Source organism: Gekko japonicus, unplaced genomic scaffold (genome assembly GCF_001447785.1).
Source record: "Gekko japonicus isolate JY-2015 unplaced genomic scaffold, Gekko_japonicus_V1.1 scaffold488, whole genome shotgun sequence".
In the NCBI taxonomy this organism is placed as follows: Eukaryota; Metazoa; Chordata; class Lepidosauria; order Squamata; family Gekkonidae; genus Gekko; species Gekko japonicus.
The window spans coordinates 77491-97934 of record NW_015176466.1 but is presented as its reverse complement, the minus strand read 5'-3'; the positions used below and the strand labels follow the sequence as shown (position 1 = coordinate 97934).

The 20444-nt window shown below is 47.9% G+C and overlaps 1 protein-coding gene across 1 annotated transcript in view; it reads left to right on the top strand.

Annotated features, from left to right (window-relative positions):
* The first annotated feature begins 589 nt into the window (after positions 1-589).
* The window catches only part of ZDHHC7 (zinc finger, DHHC-type containing 7), a 38894-nt gene continuing 19039 nt past the window's right edge, over positions 590-20444 (top strand). Inside the window, exons 1-2 of the mRNA XM_015427090.1 lie at positions 590-830; positions 13224-13323. The gene's annotated coding sequence lies outside the window, so the exon portion shown is untranslated. The remainder of the gene's footprint in view (positions 831-13223; positions 13324-20444) is intronic.

Here is a 20444-nt window from a genome sequence, read left to right as displayed (position 1 = left end):
TCAAATGTTATCATATCTTGTAATGATTTTATCATGTATTGCGATTCACTTACAGAATTTTTTAAATCATACTTTCAATCCGCCTTGAGTGCCAGTGAGAAAGGCAGGTTATATGTGAAAGATTAATAATAACTAACAAAATTCATAACATGATAAAATACAGTAAGACCGAGAAGACGAGCGAGGGCGCCACACTTCTGCAGCCGCGAGCCCGTTTAAAAAAAGAAGCGTGCGTTCCATTTACTACGCATGCGCCAAGCGTAGCCGGCCGCTTTCACAAACAGCAACCCAGAGGTAGAATTCGACAACAATACAAGCAACAAACACTTCCGGTTTCCGCTTGAATGCAGCCATTTGCGGGGCAGAACTTCACCGCCTTCTCGCTCTGTGCTATGCTGCAATACGATTCCAGTTTGTGATGGAATATATGTTGTTAGTCTCCAAAGGCCGGCGGGACTTGTGCATTTACTTCGGTACTCCAGAAATGCACGGCGAGTCATCTGGTACCCTCCCGCTCTGCCTACAGTTAGTTGCCATCAACACTCCTTTGGGACGCGGCGGCGGCGGCGGCGGCAGATACGCATGCGCAGAACGGCGCCCTTCGGGCCGCACCCCGCCTCGCGCCGGGCGCATGCGCGCTGCCGAAGGCTGGCTTCCTCAGCTCAGCCTCTCAAGACGGTGCCTCACGCGGCCTCCGGCGGGGCCCGGCGAGGTCTCTCCTCGCCCCGGGAATGGGCTCGGCCCCGGCATGCCCCCCCGCCGAAGTCGTCCCGGACCGTTGCCGGCAAGGTCAGCGCCGCCCGGAGAGCCCTGAAGGGGACGAAGAGACGGTGAGTCGCTGAGGGAGGGGGAGGCCACGCCCCTCTCCCGGCAAGCCACGCCCACGGGCTCGCGGGATGGCTTTAAGCCCCGCCCCCTCGGCTTCCCTTCCAGGGCGCTGCAGGGGACACCCTCCCTGGCTGCCCCTTGGAGACTGTGTGATTCCTGCCCCTCCTCTGCACCCCCAGATCTCTCCCCCCCCTTAAAAGCCCCCTGCCCTATTTGGAGCTGCCTGCTTGCCCCTCTTCCTCCTCCTCCCATAAAAGTGCAGTAGAATGAATCAGTAGCTCTTCGCTGACCAGGCTCCCTTTCTCTCTCCCTCTCCCTGCTTGCAGGCAGGCCTGCCCATTGTCGTGCCCCCTGCCATCCTCTTCACCTGCCTTCTTGCTCTCCCCCATTCACAATCTGTTTTCCCCATGTTTCCTTGTATATTACTGTGGAGTCACCCCCCCCCTGTTTTGCTTATGACTGTTGGTCTATGAGCACTAATAGAAGGATGGAAATTGGGCAAAGCTATTTCTGCCTGCTCTGTCCCCCGTCTAATCAGATCTTACATTTTTCTATAAAGAGACTTCCTCCATACCAACAAACAGCTGTAAAAACTGTCTGTTTAAAACTAAAGGAGAGCCTGACTGAGCCGAAGAACCTTGACTTGGTGGGAGGAAGGGCTCTTTCCTTTCCTCTGTATTGTCTTCCCAACCAATTTTCTCCCCCCCCCCCCGCCCCTTTTGCTCCCCGCTTTCCTAGGCATGCATGCTTACTTGGGCCAGCAATGCTCCCCCTAAGCTGTGGAGTCTTGTGAGCACAAATTCTACTCTGTGAGCTACTGGCGTTAAGGTTCTGAGCGAGCGATTGGGCTACTGCATCAGTTAGTGTGCTCTGGAGCCATCCTTCCTGAGCGAAGACAAAAATGTGTGAGCCAGAGGCTAAAAAAGTGTGAGCTAACTCAGCTTAGAGGGAACACTGGTGGCAACCATGTTAGTTATTGCTGGCTAAGCGCCGTAACAATAAAATTCATTCATTCATTCATGTTAGTGCTGTTCAGTGTTCTCTGTTATTGTGAGCTAGCTCACAGTTTTTTAGCCTCCGACTCACACATTTCTGTCTTCGCTCAGGAAGGAGGGCTCCAGAGCAAGCTAATTTATGCAGTAGCTAAATGGCTCACTCACAACTTTAATGCCAGTAGCTCACAAAGTAGAATTTTTGCTCACAAGACTCCACAGCTTAGAGGGAACATTGGTGCTGTTCTGTATTCTCCTCATGCATTTATTTAATTTATACCTCGCCATCCCTGCCGAAGCTGGCTCAGGGCGGCTTACGTAGAATTTGATTAAACAGGAAAATAGAGACTTACATTAAATCGAGTGCAGTCGGCTGACATCTCAGGCTGGGTCATAATTGGTGGAGCACAGGCCCTCAGTGGTGGTATTAGTATTGGGGCCAGGGCCTCAGTTTGTTAAGTGCGGCTCGCTAGTCGAAGGCCTGGTGGAAGAGCTCTGTCTAACAGGCCCTGCGGAACTGTAACCAGTGGGGACCCAAGGTGGCTTCCCTAATTCTCCTCTCCTCCACTTTATCTTCACAACAACCCTGTGAAGTAGGTTAGGCTGAGAGTATGTGACTGTAGTAGTTTGTTGGCATTAAAAAAACCTGTTAAACTTTAAGATACCATAAGACATTTGGTTTTCATGTACTGGGGAGTAAGCCTCACTGAACTCAGTGGGGTTCCAAATGAATCAAACTTGAATAGGTGCAAGATGGGGGTTCTGTTCTAGAACAGAAGAAGAAGAGATTGGATTTATACCCCGCCCTTCCCTACCCAAAGGAGTCTCAGAGCGGCTTTCAGTCGCTTTCCCTTCCCCTCACCCCAACAGACACCCTATGAGGTAGGTGCCGCTGAGAGAGTTGAGAGAACAGCTCTGAGAGAACTTGTGACTGACCCAAAGTCACACCAGCAGCTGCATGTGGAGGAGGGGGGAATCAAACCTGGTTCTCCCGGATTAGAGTCCACACTCAACCTCTACAACAAACTGGCTCTAGGCTCTTATCAACCCACCTTCTCCTCCACCCTCTTTCCATCTTTCATGCGCCTTGATCTGGGTGTATTTATTTGAATATGTGTCCCATGGACTGTAATCGGGTCTGCTTTCAAGGAACATGTGCATAGGATTGCAGCCTTTCGGTAAATACTTGCACCCCACTCAAAGGCTGTTGTCTCCTGTGTGCTTACTTTTACAAAGGTAGTCACCTCTGTTTGAACTGTTCCTGTCCAAACTGAAGTGGAGGCTGATGAGAATAAATGCTTCTTCTCGCAAAAAAATCCTCTGATGTTAGAAAACTAGTGAGTTAGAAAAAAGGATTCTAGCCTTGCCTTCTTCCTGAAATAGTATTTTTTTGTGTTATTTTTATTATTATTAACCTGGGGAAGTAGTCCACATGCAGTCTATATTCCTTTTATTCCATAGCCAGCCCCTCTGAAAATGCGTTGAACCTGTGCAGACTCTAGAACATAATTTTCCCATCCTGCTGTGGACTTCGTGCTCACCCCAGTGCCATATGATCCCAAAATTTCACTTTCCACTTTGGGTATTGCAATACTGATATGCAGGGATGGAACTAATTTTTCCCTGATTTTTCGCTGGCGTGAAATTTTCTTCAGGCGTCCCAGTGATTATGAGAAGAGCGAGAGCTTTGCACTCTCTGTGTTCCCAGGAGCCAGGTTGGAAGAAAGCTGGGTTTAATCAGTGCCTTGTCCGGGACAATTGGCTCTTTGGTCTGATGTGTCTGCACTAAAATCATTTCACTTATAGCCACCTTGGTTGAAGGGGGAGGGGGAGCACTCCCAATGCCGAGCCAGAAACTGATGCTTTTGTTGGCTGCTTTCTTTTCCAGTAGCGAAACAAAAGTACATACTCATTGATTTAATTCCTTAGTCTCTGTTTAAGAAAAGACCACTTGGGAAACTGCTTCAGGATGGAGTCAGACCTTTGCCCATCCACTCTCACGGGCAGCCCTTCTCTTGAATCTTTTGCATGGAAAGGTCACTGAGTTCTTCTCTCTTATTCCTCCCTGCCCCCAGTTTTCACTACTGTTCAGGGCATTCGCCCTCTCCACCCAAAACTAGCATTCGAGGTTATTTATTTAGATATTTATACTCCAGTTTTCTCCACAGTGGGGGACCCAAAGCAGTGTGCAGCATCATTCTCCCTTTCTCCATTTTACCTTCAGAACTCCAGCCCTTTGAGGTAGGTTAGGCTGAGTGACTAACCCAAGGTTACCCAGAAATCTTGCATGGCACCAGCGGGGATTTGAACCTGGGTTCTCTTCTAGAAGAGGAGATTGGATTTATACCCCGCCCTTCACTACCCGAAGGAGTCTCAGAGCGGCTTTCAATCGCTTTCCCTTCCCCTCCTCACGACAGACACCCTGTGAGGTAGGTGGCGCTGAGAGAGTTGAGAGAACAGCTCTGAGAGAACTTGTGACTGACCCAAAGTCACACCAGCAGCTGCATGTGGTGGAGTCACTCTAACCACTGCACCACACTGGTTGTAGAATAAAGAAGAACTCGAAGTAGGTATTGAGAGTAAAGTTTATGGAAGGAAGGACTCTGCTCACATGTGGTCCTGTATGGTCTGCATGTGCCACACTTCCTTTTTAGCAGGGTGAACACTTCAGCTGTAATGTAATAAAATTCTGGTAGTCTTTTTTTTTTTAATAAAGATTTTATTGGCTCCCCTAAAAAGGGGAGGTATTTCGCTTAAAAGAAAAAATGGGAAGGGTAGACAGTGGGAGAAAGAGAAAGCTGAGTGATATATAAACTGGTAAATTAAACTGTTAGTAATGTCCAATTAATCTTCTTGGGCTTCTTCTGTGTGTTGTCAAACTTCTTTTCTTAGTCCGGTCACAATTAATTATCTGTTAGTATGTTTAAGTAATGTTCCTTTGAATTTCTGTTAATAAAAAAATCTCTTCTGGGCGCATTCAGAACCGCTTCTTTGCGTGCTGGGTACTTTTACTTTCGCCGACGTGGAGGAGCTTCCTCTGTTGTCTTCTCCTCCCGGCTTGTTCGATCCTCCTTCGGGTTGCTGTTAACACTTTCAGTTCCTGCACTATAAATCCTCTTCCTTTCGTGCCATCACTGGAGGTCCTCCGCTTTGAGAATGGTATTTATTTCATTTACGCTTTTATATCCGCTCCCAGACTCTCTACTAGGTCCTCCTCAAAATTCTGGTAGTCTTGATTGTGGAGAAAGTCTGAAAATGTTATGGTGGGGCACAGTGACCACAGGATGCAAAGTCTCTGTTGTTTTTCATACTTGGGGAGGGAGGAGCTGAGGTTTGGTGTGGAACTTCTTCTGTATGCAGAAAGTCCTGGGTTCAGTCTCAGGCATTGCCAGGTAGAGGACTTCAAGCAGTGGATGACTTTGGGAAAGACCTTTCCCTGTGAGAGAGTTTCTTTTAGCCACATTGGAAAGCACTGAGCTAGGAGAACCAGTGTTCTGAAAGTTTACGGCGGCTTTATACCTGTATATGTTCTTATTTGGCCTAATCTGTGCCCCGCAGTGAGTCAAAGGGACTACAGTGAGCAAATTCTTCCCACTGAAAACCTGCTAGCAATCCTGCGTGATGTGGTGACATTTCCCCTGTACAAAAACAAAATGGCGCATGTCCTTAGAACCACAAGGGAAGTCATCAACAGGAACCTTGCTTGGTCCTGATCAAGTGGCAAACAGTGGTCGCTCCTTTGCAAATCAGCTTTATTAAGGCCCCGCTCACACAGGCCAGATATCGCGGGGGGGAGGTGTGGCTAATTGCCCCGGTGCAGTTTGATGTGCGATTACGCAATCAGACACGCTGGCGGCACACCACAGGTCCTTCCCTCGGTGCCGGAGGGGAATGCCGTGCGCCAGCACGATCTGGAGGCAGCCCGTGGGAAACGTTTACTAGTACCTTGGAGGTACTAGTTTTTTAAGGCGCATTGTCGGCTCCACTTCCCAGATGTTGGGGTGTGATCACACCCGGATAATCCGCCCACCATCCGTGCCTCTCCCACGGCAACTTTGCCGTGTGACCGGGGCCCAAAGTGTCATCCCTGCTCGTTGAATCCCCTTGCATGAGGCAGTTCACGTATTGCATAGCAAATCGCAGGTTGACGGCAGCATCCGCAAACTGGCTTGTGCTTGGACTGCAAACCAGGGTTCCAGGGTGGGAGCAGGAGCACGGGGAAGGGGGAAGTCGAGATCCCGTAACAAGCCTGAAACTCCTCCAAGGCTCATTTGTGTAGCAGCCTCTTACCATAAGCTCTGATCCTTAGTCTTCTTAACAGGCACAGAAGACAAGACGTTTTTGAAATTACTTTCACCGCCACCAACTGTTTTGGGTCACTTATTTACTTACTTCATTTATATCCCACCTAAAGCAGCTTACATTCTTCTCCTCTCCTCCCTTTTATCCTCACAACACCTCTGTGAGGTAGGTTAGGCTGAGAGAGTGTGACTGGCCCGAGGTCACCCAGTGAGTTTCCATAACAGAGTGAGCATTTGAACCTGGGTCTCCCTCATCCAAGTTTGACACCCTAATCATGACATTACACTGGATCTTGGAGTTCCTCAAAGAGGGTATAGATTTGAGAAATGTTCTTGTTACCATTGTGGCTCAGTGGAAGAGCCTCTGCCTGGCATGAAGAATTCAATGGTATTAGCAGTTAAAAGGATCAGGCAGTAGGTGATGTGAATGACCTCAGACAGAGACCCCGGGAGAGCTGCTGCCAATCTGAGTAGACAGGGCTGGCCTGGATTGACCGAGGGTCGAATTCAGTCTCTTGTGTGGGTGTCTGGCCAGTCTAAACTATGGCCACAAGGTAATGTTATTCTGCTCTCCACAGATCCTTCCCCCCCCCCCAATCAGATTGATGCATTTTGCAATTGGTGAGCAGATGCACTGCAAAAATTTGCCTGCAGATCAAATAGCTCCCGTTGGCTTAAGGAAATCAGTCATAAACTGCAGGGGAGAGGCTTAAAACCCCTGAAGGCAGCTAGCCAGCCTTGCCCAGAAGGGGAAAAAAAGTTCCTCCCCTTAAAAATATGCAGTAAGTTCACACACTCTAGAAACTATTTCAGCTGCTATCTGTCAGCTTTGGGTTTTCAACGAATTGTCTTCGGGTCATACGGATTAGTTGTTGGCAGTTGAGTATTGCACCTGAAGGAAGAGAACAGAAAACCTTTCCAAGTCTCATCAAGACAGTAAAGCTGGAAAACATGAGACTTGGTGAGTTCCAGGTAGGGGTGACACGTCACGTCATTTGATGCAGTTCTTCAGGTGCCTCTTCATTCCTGGTTTGCCTCGACAGATCATGGTTTTATTGCTCTTTTTCTGTAGCCAGGGAGTACATGCGGGCAGTGCCCGGGAATCCGGGGCATGCCTTTGGATCACAGTTTCAGATCTTGGTTTGGTGGACCCCAACTAAGTAGAAAGGGCATGGCCTGCCATTTGGACAATCACTCACTGACTATAGTTATCTTAATTAAACCATTGGATTTTGTCGTATTACACCTGATCTTTGCCCATTGTATACTTCAAGCTCTTCTTGGGGTGTTGTTGCACCACTGTCTGGTTGTGATGGTGATCCGCCTGACTCTTGTTGAACAAGCAGGCATACTCTCTTCCCCTGCCGTCCCCGCAAGGACGGAGGAGCTGGTGGGCTCTGTGATGTCACCGTTTCACACAATGTGGTTGGTGCTTGATGTCGAAAGTGGCTGGGGCAGTAGAGTTCTGACAGGCCCTCGTGACTCCCTTCACCTTCCACGATACAATGACATCGCAGTGTGGGTGGGACACCATCTCTGGAGGAGTGCTGAACTCCACGGCCCTTTTCTCTCCTGCCGCTTTTTTTGCCATCAAGTCACAGCTGACTTCATGGGGTTTGCAGGGCAAGAGAAGTTCAGAGGTGGTTTGCCATTGCCTGCCTCTGCATCGTCACGACCGTGGATTTCCTCAGAGCTCTCCCATCCAAGGCAGCACTGACCCTGCTTAACTTCTGAAATCTGATGAGATTGGGCTAGCCTGGGGCTATACAGGTCAGGGTGCCATCACGGCTAGGACCTGTGAGCAGTGTTTCCTCTAAGCTGAGTATTGTGAGCTAGCCTCACAGGTTTTTAGCCTCTGGCTCATACATTTTTGTCTTCGTTCAGGAAGGATGGCTCCAGAGCAAACTAATTTATGCAGTAGCCAAATCGCTCGCTCACAACTTTGATGCCAGTAGCTCACAGAGTAGAATTGTTGCTCACAAGACTCCGCAGCTTAGAGGGAACATTGCCTGTGAGCAGCAATGTCTTCTTCCAAAAGACTGAGTTAGTAATGGTCTTTTTCCCTGTCGGAAGGGTGTGCATATGCCAAAACAAAAAAATGTTACTTGTATAAAGTGTAATGGAGATCTGGAAAGTGAACGCAGGCATATTTTGAAAAAAAATTCATTGGTTTCCCATGAAGCACAGCTTGTTGTCTTTAAAAATAGGCTTAACGTGTTTCCTTCAGGATCGCCCGGGATATTTGGTTGCAGAGAATCCATCCCTAGCTGTCGTAGAGCAACTGTGACCTTGAGAGCGGCCTACGTGGAATACATAATCAAGAGGGGGTTAATTGGGCGCTCGGAGGTAGATGGAGCCTGGTGCAGCTGCCGTTGCCACAGAAGAGCCCTTTCCTGGAACAGAGAATAATGAAATAATGCAACTGGCTTTGTTACGTGAGATGAGATGCTGACTCGCTACTTAGCTGAGACAGTTTTTAATGAGTACTTTTTAAAAAAGAGCGATAACTGTACGTGACAGTCTTGCTTGTGCTGGAAGTGTCAGCAGTGCTCACATTCAAAGTCTTCGGTGAATGCAGGGGTTTTCCCCCCCTTCATGCCCAAGTGTGATGGCCATAACAAATTTCCCCCAGCTATGTCTGCAGTCGCAGGAATATGTACAAGGTCTCTGGAGGTGCTGGAAGTTGTGCTGTCGCTCTGAGGTCCTTACATAAGAACATAAGAGATGCCAATGTTGGATCAGGCCAAAGGTCCATCCAGTCCAACACTCTGTATCACACAGTGGCCAGAAATACCAGGTGCCATCAGGAGGTCCAGCAGTGGGGCCAGGACATTAGAAGCCCTCCCACTGTTGCCCCCCCCCCCCAAGCACCAAGATGACAAAGCATCACTTGCCCCAGAGCCCCTATCTATACCTTGTGGCTAAGAGCCACTGATGGACCTCTGCTCCATATGCTTATCTAATTCCCTTTTGAAGCTGTCCATGCTTGTAGCCGCCACCACTTCCTGTGGCAGTGAATTCCAAGAGTTAATTACTCTTTGGGTGAAGAAGTACTTCCTTCTCCGGTTGTTGTCCTTCTCCAGTTATTGTCCTGCCCTCCCCAGTCTTACTGTTCGTGTAATATTCCAGGTGGGTAGCCGTGTTGGTCTGAAGCAGTAGAACGTATTTAGAGTCCTGTGGCTCCTTAAAGACTAGCAAAGGTTTATTCACGGTATGAGCTTCCGTGTGCATGCACACTTCTTCAAATACAGTGGAATGGAAGGTAGTGTTCAAACGTATAGACAGAAGCCGAACGGCAAGTTAACACATAACATGATGAAGATGTTTGAAGATATGCAAAGATGACTAAATAACAAGCTAAAGTTATAAGGCCAACAGTTGTTTTAATTTAATTAAGGGGGGGAAAGGACAGTAAAGCAAGAAAGATGTCCAAATAGGGGATAAATGGATTACAGGTATTTACACATTTATCCCCTTTACACATTTATCCCCTGTTTTGACATATTTATTGCTTTACTGTCCTTTCCCTCCTCAAGATGGGTAGCCATGTTAATCTGTCTGTACCAATAGAGCTGCGGTGGCTCAAGTGGTTAAGATGCTGAACTGCAGGCCGTGGAAGGTCGGTAGTTCAGCAGTTCTGGACCCGGGTGCCGCATGACGGAGTGAGCTCCCGTCTCTAGTTCCAGCTCCTGCCAACCTAGCAGTTCGAAAGCAAGACATTGCAAGTAGATAAATAGGGACCACTTTGGTGGGAAGGGAACAGCGTTCCGTGCGCCTTGGTGTTTAGTCATGCCGGCCACTTGACCACGGAAACGTCTTCGGACAGCGCTGGCTCTTCGGCTTTGAAACGGAGATGAGCACCGCAACCCTAGAGTCGGACTCGACTGGCTTTCGAGCAAGGGAACCTTTACCTTTTTGCCAATAAGGGAGCAAGAGTCCAGTAGCACCTTAAAGACTTAAAAAAAAAATGTGGCAGGGTAGGATCTTTCGTGAGTCACTGGCTCACTAATTCAGATATGAGCAGTGACTCACAAAAGATCCTGCTCTGGCACAGTTTATTTTAGTCTTTAAAGTGCTACTGGACTCTTCCTCTTCTTGTAATGATCAGTAGAAGTTGACTGTTGGATGTGAAAGTTCAGTGAGGGCGTTGTGTTTAATGGGTTATCAGTAACCTTGTTTTGTTGCCAATGATGGTGAAGATCCCAAACGTGCACAGGAGCGTGTAGAATTATTTATTTATTTATTTACGTCATTTATAGCCCAAGTCGGATTCCACAATGTTCAGTCAATGAACTCAATAGGGTGAGACATCTAGTAGGCAGTATATTAGGACCGGGATGACAGAAGTCTGAAATAAAGCAGAAATCTGAACAAAAGCTTGAACACAGCATGTTAAACAAGCAGTAAATGGTGTTATGTAAGTAGAAAAACACTGGGAGTAGATAAGTAGAAATGCGGTGAGAACAAGATAACGAATCCAAGAGTCTCCAGCAAAACCTGCTTGGCTCCTTGCAGCCAGAGAGAGGCTGGAGGGATCGAAAATCTGGCTTAACCCTTACTTTGCTGCAGATAGTTTCAGAGGACGGTCAGCAAGATTCAAGTCCCATAGCAACTTAGAGACCAGCAAAAAATTCGGACAAAGGAGGCTTTGGCTCTTAAAAGCTCATATCCTGAAACTCTTGTTGGTCTCCAAGGTGCTACGGGACTCTAATCCCACTGTTTTGATGCAGTTGTGTTGCTTAATGCTGGTTAACACAAGCCCATGGTTTTAAATCCTCACCATGGTTTTGATATTTGGACCAGTGTTTGACCAAGGCTCAGAAAACAAGCTGTAGTTAAGACATCTGGCTGTTGGTTTAGGTACTGTGTTCTTTCTCTGTGGTTCAAGCAAGGCTTGAAAGTTAGTGTCTGGCACTGCAAAATAAATATGCCCTTCTGTGTCTGTTGAAGTCTGTTTAGGATTACGCTAGGAGAGGATAGGAACTCCCAGTTGTATCTGCGTGAGCCTCTCCGCCCTTCCATTTTGTCTGCATAGTGTCTAATTTTACATTGTGAGCCACCTTGAATTCCTACAAGGCAGAAAGGCGGCTAATATACGTTTTAAATGAATACAAATCATTCATGCAGAAATTTGCATTGGAAATAGCTGTCTTCCTTCCCTCTTTCCTTAGGCAGGGAAGCAGTGTTATATAACGTGTTTGTTGTTAATGTGCTCAGTCCGTTCCCTTTTTAATTTTGCTTGGAAATAGGGAGAGAAAGTCTGTTTGGTGTCTGGGTATTGCACGTATGAATGTGCAAATCTCTCAGGTGGAAGAAAGAGCAAAAGTAGCATCTTTTTTGTGTGTGTGCAGAGGCCGATTCATATTCTGTGACCTATGTTCTGGCAAAAGGAAACATGGTAGAGTTTATACACTCTCATAACTTAGCACGCTTGATAGGGAGTAAGTCCCAAGGAACTCAACGGGACTTCTCTCTGAGTAAACAAGCTTCTGATGCATGAGGTTTGAAGTGCAAGCTCTTAAATCAGTAATAATATAGACACTTTGGTCTGAAGAACAGCGAGAGAAAACCGTTTTTACGCCTGCTTTATGTATATTTGGTAGTGAGCTTTAACGGTAACATAAAGGGTAATAAAACTGCAAAGTAGAAGCAAATAAACACATTATTTTATTATTTATTAAATTATATTTTTAAACCTCCCTCTCCTGCAAGGAAGGGCTCAGCGCAGTGTACATCTATAAAAGACAGACGTATATTAACAGTTAAAACAATAGAAATACGATAAAAATACAGTGGGCAACCTGATAGAATGACGCTAAGCTACCGATTGTGGTAGGGTCAGGAGACAGGAGTGCCAGATAGATGGAAACCCTGGCTGTCCTTAAAACCAAATGCCTGGCGGAACATCTCTTGAACACAGCAGGGGGGAAAGCTAAGTTTTTTGGGTTGCTCCTGTCCCTACTAGTTGACTAGCAAAGTGTTATACTCATGCCTTCCAGGCAGTTCAGAGCCACACACCCTCATATCGGCCATAAATACAGGCTTGCTTAAGTTTTTGAGCTTGGGAAACAAAACAGAAGTCCCGTTTCACCGTAAAGACCAAGACTGTTTGTTCCAGCATGAGCTTTTGCGAGCCAGAACTCACTTCTTCAGAGCTTAGAGAACTCCTTGCGTGGCCATGCAGGGAACACGCCGCCACCCCCCTCTTTGGAAACTAGAACGTACCAGTGCAAAGAGCCAATTCTGCCCCTGTGGCAGATAGTTTGTGTTGGCCCCTGCTACCCACTCTCAAGAGCCCCAGAATGCCCGTAGCATCAATAAGGCCACAAATACAGGCTTCCTTATGTCATCGGGCATGGAAAATAAAATGGAAGTTCAGCTTCACGCTAAAGGCTAAGAGCATTTGTGCTGACATGAGCTTCCTTGAGGCAGAACTCTGTTCTTCAGAGCTTGGAGACCTCTTTGTGTGGCTGTGCAGGGAATACCCCCTTCCCCTTTCTTTGGAGACTGGAATGTACCGGTGCAAAGAGCTGATTCCGTCCCCCGTGTCAGGTAGTTTGTGGGAACCCCTGCTGCCCTTTCTTAAGATCCCAAAAGTGCCAATGGCATCACTGAGGTTGGGGTTCCTGCTCTAGCAGTCAGTCGCTGGGGTGCTGCTGTTTGGAAAGCACAAAGACATCACAACTAGATGTGAGGCAGGATGGCTCATAGTCACTGACAATCCCAAATAGAAAACTGCTGGGTGGGAGAGGAGTATCGAGAAAAAGGAAACTGACAGCCGGACAGCAGATGTGAAGGGCAAATGGTTTGAGCCTCAGATTTCACGAAACAGTTGGCGGCAAGTAACACTTGACGTCAAGAGCAATCAGGAAAACCGAAGAGGCCCCACAGTCTTATTTTCCTAGAGGTTCAGCCCCTCAGAGGGGGACGGTAAACGTTTGCGTTCATCAGTGAATCAAAGGCCGGAACCCAAGTCCTCGCAAAATCAAGCCCGGTTTTTTTACGTTCTGCAGATGTTCTGCACTTCCATCCCAGAGGATGACTTGCTGGCCATTATCTCTCACAGCCGTGGCTAATGTGTGGCTTTGTTCTGTCTCCTCAGGTTACATCAACTATGCCGGCTGCATCAACTATGACTGTGTGCATCGTAGAAGCCCAAAGGAAAGGTGGGATGTCAGAGTAGCGCTCTCAATCCTCGTCAGGTACGTGTTGGTTCGAATGCTTGACTCAGGCTGTCCCCTGGAGGCTTAGGGCAGGTTGCAGGTGGAAATGCAAACATTTGAACACCCAAGGCAAGTTCTTTTCAGAATTACCAGAACAAAGCAGCAGACAAAGGCGGGGGGTGCCCTTGAACAAGCCACAACAGAACTCCTTAAACATCCCTGCAGGGAGGCCCTGCTGCAAGCAAGCAATTTATGTGCAGCTGCCCGGTGCATGAACTGGCAATTACTTCTGTGCCATCACAAAGTGGTGGTCCCGGGGACACTGCTGGGTTCATCTGGCAAGCCCACCGCGTTGCAGTGACAGCTCAGTCGCATTTTAAAGAACTGCCATGTTGCAGCTACCGGGTCCGTGGGTTGTTCATTTTAAAATTAATTCTAAAACGGCATGCAGCTCAGGCAGATAAAAGTATAACTGGCATTCACTGGAAGTTTTGTATTATTCATGGGATATTGACTCCCCAACCCCACCCCCTCCGGCAGTCTTTCTGTACATCTATATTGAATTGTGGTAAGTTGAGCCGTTTGTGCCGAAAAAACACTTTCAGGCCGCGGCTGCTGCATCTTAGCACCAGCTGAGCCTCTGCCTCTTTTGCATTCCCTCTCTCTTGTGCGCACGCGCGTGGACACACATGCATGCAGTCTCAGAGGGCGGCCGTGTTGGCCTGTGGTTGGAGAGCTGGATCCGTGTCCAGTAGCGTCTTAGGGACCAGCAAGATTTTCGGGGGATGAGCTTTCAAGCATCAAAACTTGCTTTGTCAGAGCGTTGACTCTCAAAAGCTCATACCACGAAAATCGTGTTCGTCCCTAAGACGCTACTGGACTCGAATACGCAGAATAAACATTACTTCTCTCACCACCACCCCCTCGGTATTGTGATCTATAGTTTGGTATGAAGTAGATTACAAAAAGCTGCCGATGTCATTTTATGTTGTCGATCGCTGGGTTAGCTGAGTGGCTGAGACACAGATTAAAGAACCAGGAAGTTCCTGGTTCAGATCTCTCCTCCTCCTCCTTCTCGGGTTGCAAACTCTTGGGAAATTCCTGGAGGTTTTAGGAGTGGAGCCAAGGGACGGTGGGGTTTGGAGAGGTGAGAGGCCTTAGCAGAGAAGAGAAGAAGAGATTGGATTGGATTTATACACCACCCTTCACTCGGCGTCTCAGAGCAGCTTACAAACTCCCTTCCCCTCCCCACAACAGACACCCTGTGAGGTAGGTGGGGCTGAGAGAGCTCTTTCAAGGATGGCTCTTGAGAGAACAGCTCTGAGTGAACCTGTGACTGAACCACGGTCACACCAGCAGCTGCAAGTGGAGGAGTGAGGAATCAAACCAGGTTCTCCCAGATTAGAGTTCGCACATTTAACCATTACGCCAAACTGGCTCTTCGCTTGATGTGCAAGGCCAAATAGCAGGATATAATGCCATAGATTCCATCCTCCAAAGTAACCGTTTTCTCCAGGGACAGTGATCTCTGTCATCTGAAGATCAGTTATAATTCCAGGATATCTCCAGCCCCAACCTGGAGGTTGGGAACCAGCCTCAGGCAAGCATCTCCCTCTCAACCCTTCTCCCAACTGAAGATAATAGCATTGGTCTGACTTGTGGGGCCATTGTGAAACTCATTGGAAAATACGTAGTTATGGCCACAGGGAGTAAACAGCTTTAAAAGGGGATTAGACAGATGCATGGAGGAGAGTGAGGTTTATCAGAGCCTGCTAGCCATGGTGACTAAAGGGAACCTCCATGTTCTTCTCATGTTCTTATTTTCTTATAATGTCCATGAAGTGTTTTGAGCTCTTGGAAGCACTACACAACAAACGCTTGAGAGTGCGTCTTGGGCTTTGGCCTTTGCTTTGTCATGCTGCTTGAAGACTCTTAACGCAAATGGATTTGTAATTTTATAAAGCCGCAAGGGACTGTTGTGCTCTGTCTGAAAGATTTGTGAGTTGGAAGTGGTGTTTTGTGTAAGTTGTATGCCTCCAATGCATTGTGCGTGGTTTGACCCCCCCCCCCCCCGGCTAATCAGAAGTCTTTCCTGGCATCCAGCATGTCATACTTGTTTGCTAACACGCTATTTCTTCTCACTCTGTTTCACTCTGGCAATTGGCCTTGCGATGTAGACATTGCCTTGGTGGCGGTGGTGGGGAACTACAACAGAACTAAATATTTGCTATGGGGAACTGCCCAGCAGATTAAGCTGCCGATTGCTTGCAGAAAATGACCGTGTCCCAAGATATCAAGCCATTGCTGTTCATGCAGTGGAGATTACTGCTCAGCAGAAAAGCGTGATCTTGCCTCGCCATAGCATAATAATGATGTGATAACGGCTTGAGTTTGTGGATTATTAATGTTAATTACGCCAATAAAACGTTGCACTTACGAAGGGAATAAACATGAGATGTTGTAGAGGGTGGCCTTTTGTTGGGATGCCTAGCAGTCCTAAGCACAAGTGTGTGCAGTAGTGAGCTACAGCTGCTGCCGGCACGCTTTATCCTAAGCACGTTTCTCAGGTCAGCACATTTTAGGCTTGACCTGTGTGCATGAAATTTATTTTATCAAGAGTTCATTCCTGCCTGATGGGGTTTAAGAACATAAGAGAAGCCAGTGTTGGATCAGGCCGATGGCCCATCCAGTCCAACACACTGTGTCACACAGTGGCCAAAAATACCAGGTGCCATCAGGAGGTCCAGCAGTGGGGCCAGGACACTAGGAGCCCTCCCACTGTTGCCCCCCCCCAGCACCAAGAATACAGAGCATCCCTTGCCCCAGACTGAGAGTTCCTATAAGAACATAGGAGAAGCCAATGCTGGATCATGCCAGTGGCCCATCCAGTCCAACCCTCTGTCACACAGTGGCCAAAAATACCAGGTGCCCTCAGGAGGTCCAGCAGTGGGGCCAGGACACTAGGAGCCCTCCCACTGTTGCCCCCCCCCAAGCACCAAGAATACAGAGCATCCCTTGCCCCAGCCTGAGAGTTCCTACCTATATCTTGTGGCTAATAGCCACTGATAGAACACTGCTCCATATCTTTATCCAGTTCCCTCTTGAAGCCGTCCATGCTTGTTTACAGCAGGTGTCTTTTTTCCTGAGTGTGGTTTGGATGGAAAAGCTGTAGCTCAAGGGGGAGCAACTGTTTTGGCCGGAGTGCCAAAAATCCTGCGGTGTCTACCTGGTAAGATGTTGGTGTGCTGGCAAATAAAAGTCAAGGGGGAGAGATGAGGCTTGGCCTGATGTACTGGGAGCGAAGCTCAACCCCGCTAGTGTCGCCAGCACCTTAGGAGCTCATGACAACTACTACTAAGGGCTTACCTTGTTCACTGGGGCTATGGCTCAGTGGTAGAGCATCTGTTTGGCATGCAGAAGGTCCTGGGTTCAGTCCTCAGTATCTCCAGTTGAAAAGGACCAGGCAGAAGGTGTTTGCAAAAGACCTCTGCCTGAGACCCTGGAGAGCTGCTGCCAGTCTGAGTAGCCAGTACTGACTTTGATGGACCAAGGGTCTGGTTCCATATAAGGCAGCTTCGTATGTGCTGGGAGGGGCTGTGGCTCATCTGCTTCGCATGTAGAAGGTCCCAGGTTCAATCCCCGGCATCTCCAGTTAAAAGAACCAGGCCGTAGGTGATGTGAAAGACTCCTTGCCTGAGACCCTGGAGGGCTGCTGCCAGTCTGAGTAGACAATACTGACTTTGATGGAGCAAGGGTCTGGTTCAGTAGAAGGCAGCTTCAGGTGTAAGACTGGCCTTTCACATCAAGCAAAGTGGTCTGGTGTGCTGCTGTTTGGCACACGTGCCGGGAGTTGTCTGCACCTGCCATAGAGCCATGGTAGAGTTCGTGCTGTGCTTTAGTAGAAGGTTCGCCCCCTGGCTCCGCCTGAGGCCCTTGACTGCCAATCGGAGCGATGCTGGGCCGCATAGCACCATTTTATCTTTTCCTGCCCTTTCTTCAGCGGGCTCAGGGGTGGCCTGAAGCAAGTGAGCTTCAGTGAGCGGTGCTTTGAACTGGAATCTTCTATACCCCCACAAGCGATCCCTGCGTTTGCTGAGCCATACTGTATTTCTAGAGATATCGGATGGTGGCAAAGAGGTTTAAGAAGAAAGGGGAATCCTGTGATGTACGAGGACCTCTCTTGTTACGTACAGAAGCATCTTTCCTCCTAGAAGTCTTTAAACTGTGTACACGGACAACACATAAGAATATAAGAAGAGCCCTGCTGGATCAGACCAATAGTCCATCTAGTCCAGCATCCTGTCTCACACAGTGGCCAGCCAGGTCCTCTGGAGGGCCAACAACAGGGCATAGAGATAGAGGCCTTCCCCTGATGTTGCCTCCTGGCAGTGGGATTCAGAGGATTGGTGCCTCTGAACGTGGAGGTTCCCCTCAGTCACCATGGCTAGTAGCCATTGATAGACATCCTCCATGGATCTGTCTAATCCCCTTTCAAAGCTGTTTATTCCTGTGGCCATCACTACAGCCTCTGGTGGCAGCGAATCCCACATTTGAATCGCTCTCTGTGATTAAACGCTGATATACGCGCATCTTAAACTGTGTTGGGTAGGGTAACTCCTCTGACGCATCAAAACATGGCAAAGTCTTCCAGTGGGATGTATGGGTTGCTTAGGAGGTGGAATGGTCAGCTGAAGCTATTCACGGCACGGAAGTAGATAACCTCCCATTTATCCTCTGTAGCGGGGACAGGATAGTTTTCCTGCAGGCAGCCGGCAACCTCATATCCCTCCGAGGGCTAGCAGTGTCCTTCTCCCATTTCCCTCCCAAGCAAGCCCTACACAACAGAATGTACAATTCAGATGGCTTTGAAGGATAATTCTCGGAAGCCAGTGGGTGGTCTTTCAGTCCTCCCCCACCCCCAGTAGTTGCTGTAACAGGCTTGAAAGTTGCCGTATTTCAAGGAAAGGGTTTCAGAGGAAGAGGTTCCCCGTGAAGCTGCTGAGTTGGCGATGATGTGCAATTTGACACAGTCGTTCTTGGATTCATAAGGGACTGGGAAGGGTGCAGCTCACTACAGTAAGAAGTTGTCCCTCTTTATACATTATTTCATGTATATGAATATACATTATTCATTTTGCTTCGTCAATGTATCCTCAGTTCGGAGTGGGTCACGTCTGTTCCCCTGTTTTTTGTTTTTTTGTGTTCAACCCTTTTGACTGGAACTTGTTTTCATTTGTGTTCTGACATACCCAGCATTGCTTCTCATCTCATTTTATTATCAAATCACCCCCCCCCCTCTCTCTCTCTCTCTCTCTCTCACTCACTCACCCACACACACACACACACACACACACACACACTCTTGCTGACTGAAGATAATATACTTCATGGATCTGGTGACGTTGGATCTGGCTTGCAGAAGCTCGTATCGCAATAGACCTATTAGTCTTTAATGCACTCCCTTGTTGTTTAAGCAGGCATTCAACACTGCCGGCCTATAGGGAGGGAGGCAATGAGGCATCTGCTTGGACGTGGCCAAATCAATGAAGCGCTTTCAGGCCCTTAACAGCACAGAATCAATAGTGATTTCAGGACTGAGCGTGCTTCTAGGGTTTCATACTAGTCCTGGCACTTGGGGGGTGGGTGGGGGTGGTCTGGCTGCAGACCCGCTTACAATACTCTGATTTCTGACAATCCGTATAGATGGATGTCGACTCACAGGGACCTCCTTCCTGCGCCTGCTGAAATTTAATTTTAACGAGGCAATATGCAAGAGAGAGCCTGTTGTCGCACCACAAAAGGCACCAAATGTAGTTCAGAGATCCTGCCAGCAAAGGGTGGGGGGGGGGAGTACGTTTGCTGGGGTAAGCACTGCTCTGCAATCTGCAGAAGTAGAGCCACCTGGGTCTATAAAAATTGGCAATTAGAAACTTATTTTTTTTAATGTTTCAGTTACATTCTTTGCTTGTAAAAATGGTTTTTTATGCAGAATGCATCTCAATTTAAAGCAAGCAATCACGTTAAAGCTTACCATAGTTGTCTCTTGAAACTGATGCATGGAGATCTATCAAACGTACTGAGACATGTGCAAAAGAGAGAGGGCCAAGGGGGAAACGTTAAAGGTTTCACTTCTCTTTTGTCCCTAGCTGGTATAATTCTGCATGCAAAAGCCACGTGGGCCACACGGCAAAGGGTTTTGGATCCTGCTCTTTGGTCGTTATAAAGGTTCTGTTTACTAGCAACAATACCTTTTACAGTTCATGGCCATCAGTCACTGTGTTGTTTGATAAATAAAGTGACTTTCAAAACTGGAAGGTCGGTATCAATCACTCTTGTTGGGGAGGTGGTTGTTTCCAGTGATTTAAATCATTGATTGGTGTGATTTAAAACAATTCAGGCCAAGAACTAGTATCAAACCAGCTTTCGTTGTAAGCCGTTCTCTCCTGAGGAAACCATCTTACCCCGTAAGGCAGAGGAGAGACGACCAACTCTACAAAGCACTGTGCTTTTGAAGGACCAAATGTAAGAACATCTGTTACCAGGATTAAATTGCTAGCTGAAATCACCGAGCGCAGCCCCTTGCAGAGATTTCGCTGCTGCTGTGCCTCCAGCCTTTGGCCTTTTTCTGCTGAGTCATTGTGTAAATTGAGACTTTTTTTTTTGGCTGTGTGTGCATTAGCGACTGTGCTTGTCAGCCAGCACCATATGGAATCCACTGCATCCTCTCCTCTTTCAGCTACACAGAAGTACATTTTCAGTCAGAATGTAATAATATTTACCATTGACTTCGGCACTTTTGAATATTCAAAGCCTTCCCACGGTGGTGGAAAGCGTTGTCAAGTTGTGGCTGATTTATGGTGACCCCATAGGGGTTTTCGGGTCAAGAGAAGAACAGAGGCGATTTCTTCACCCAAGAGGTGATCTTCTTCACCCAAAGAGGGATGAATACATGGGATTCACTGCCACAGGAGGTGGTGATGGCTACAAGCACGGACGGCTTCAAGAGGGAATCAGATAAGCATATGGAGCAGAGGTCCATCAGTGGCTATTAGCCACAAGGTATAGATAGGAACTCTCGCTCTGGGGCAAGGGATGCTCTGTATTCTTGGTGCTTGGGGGGGGGGGGGGAGTGGGAGGGCTTCTGGTGTCCTGGACCCCCT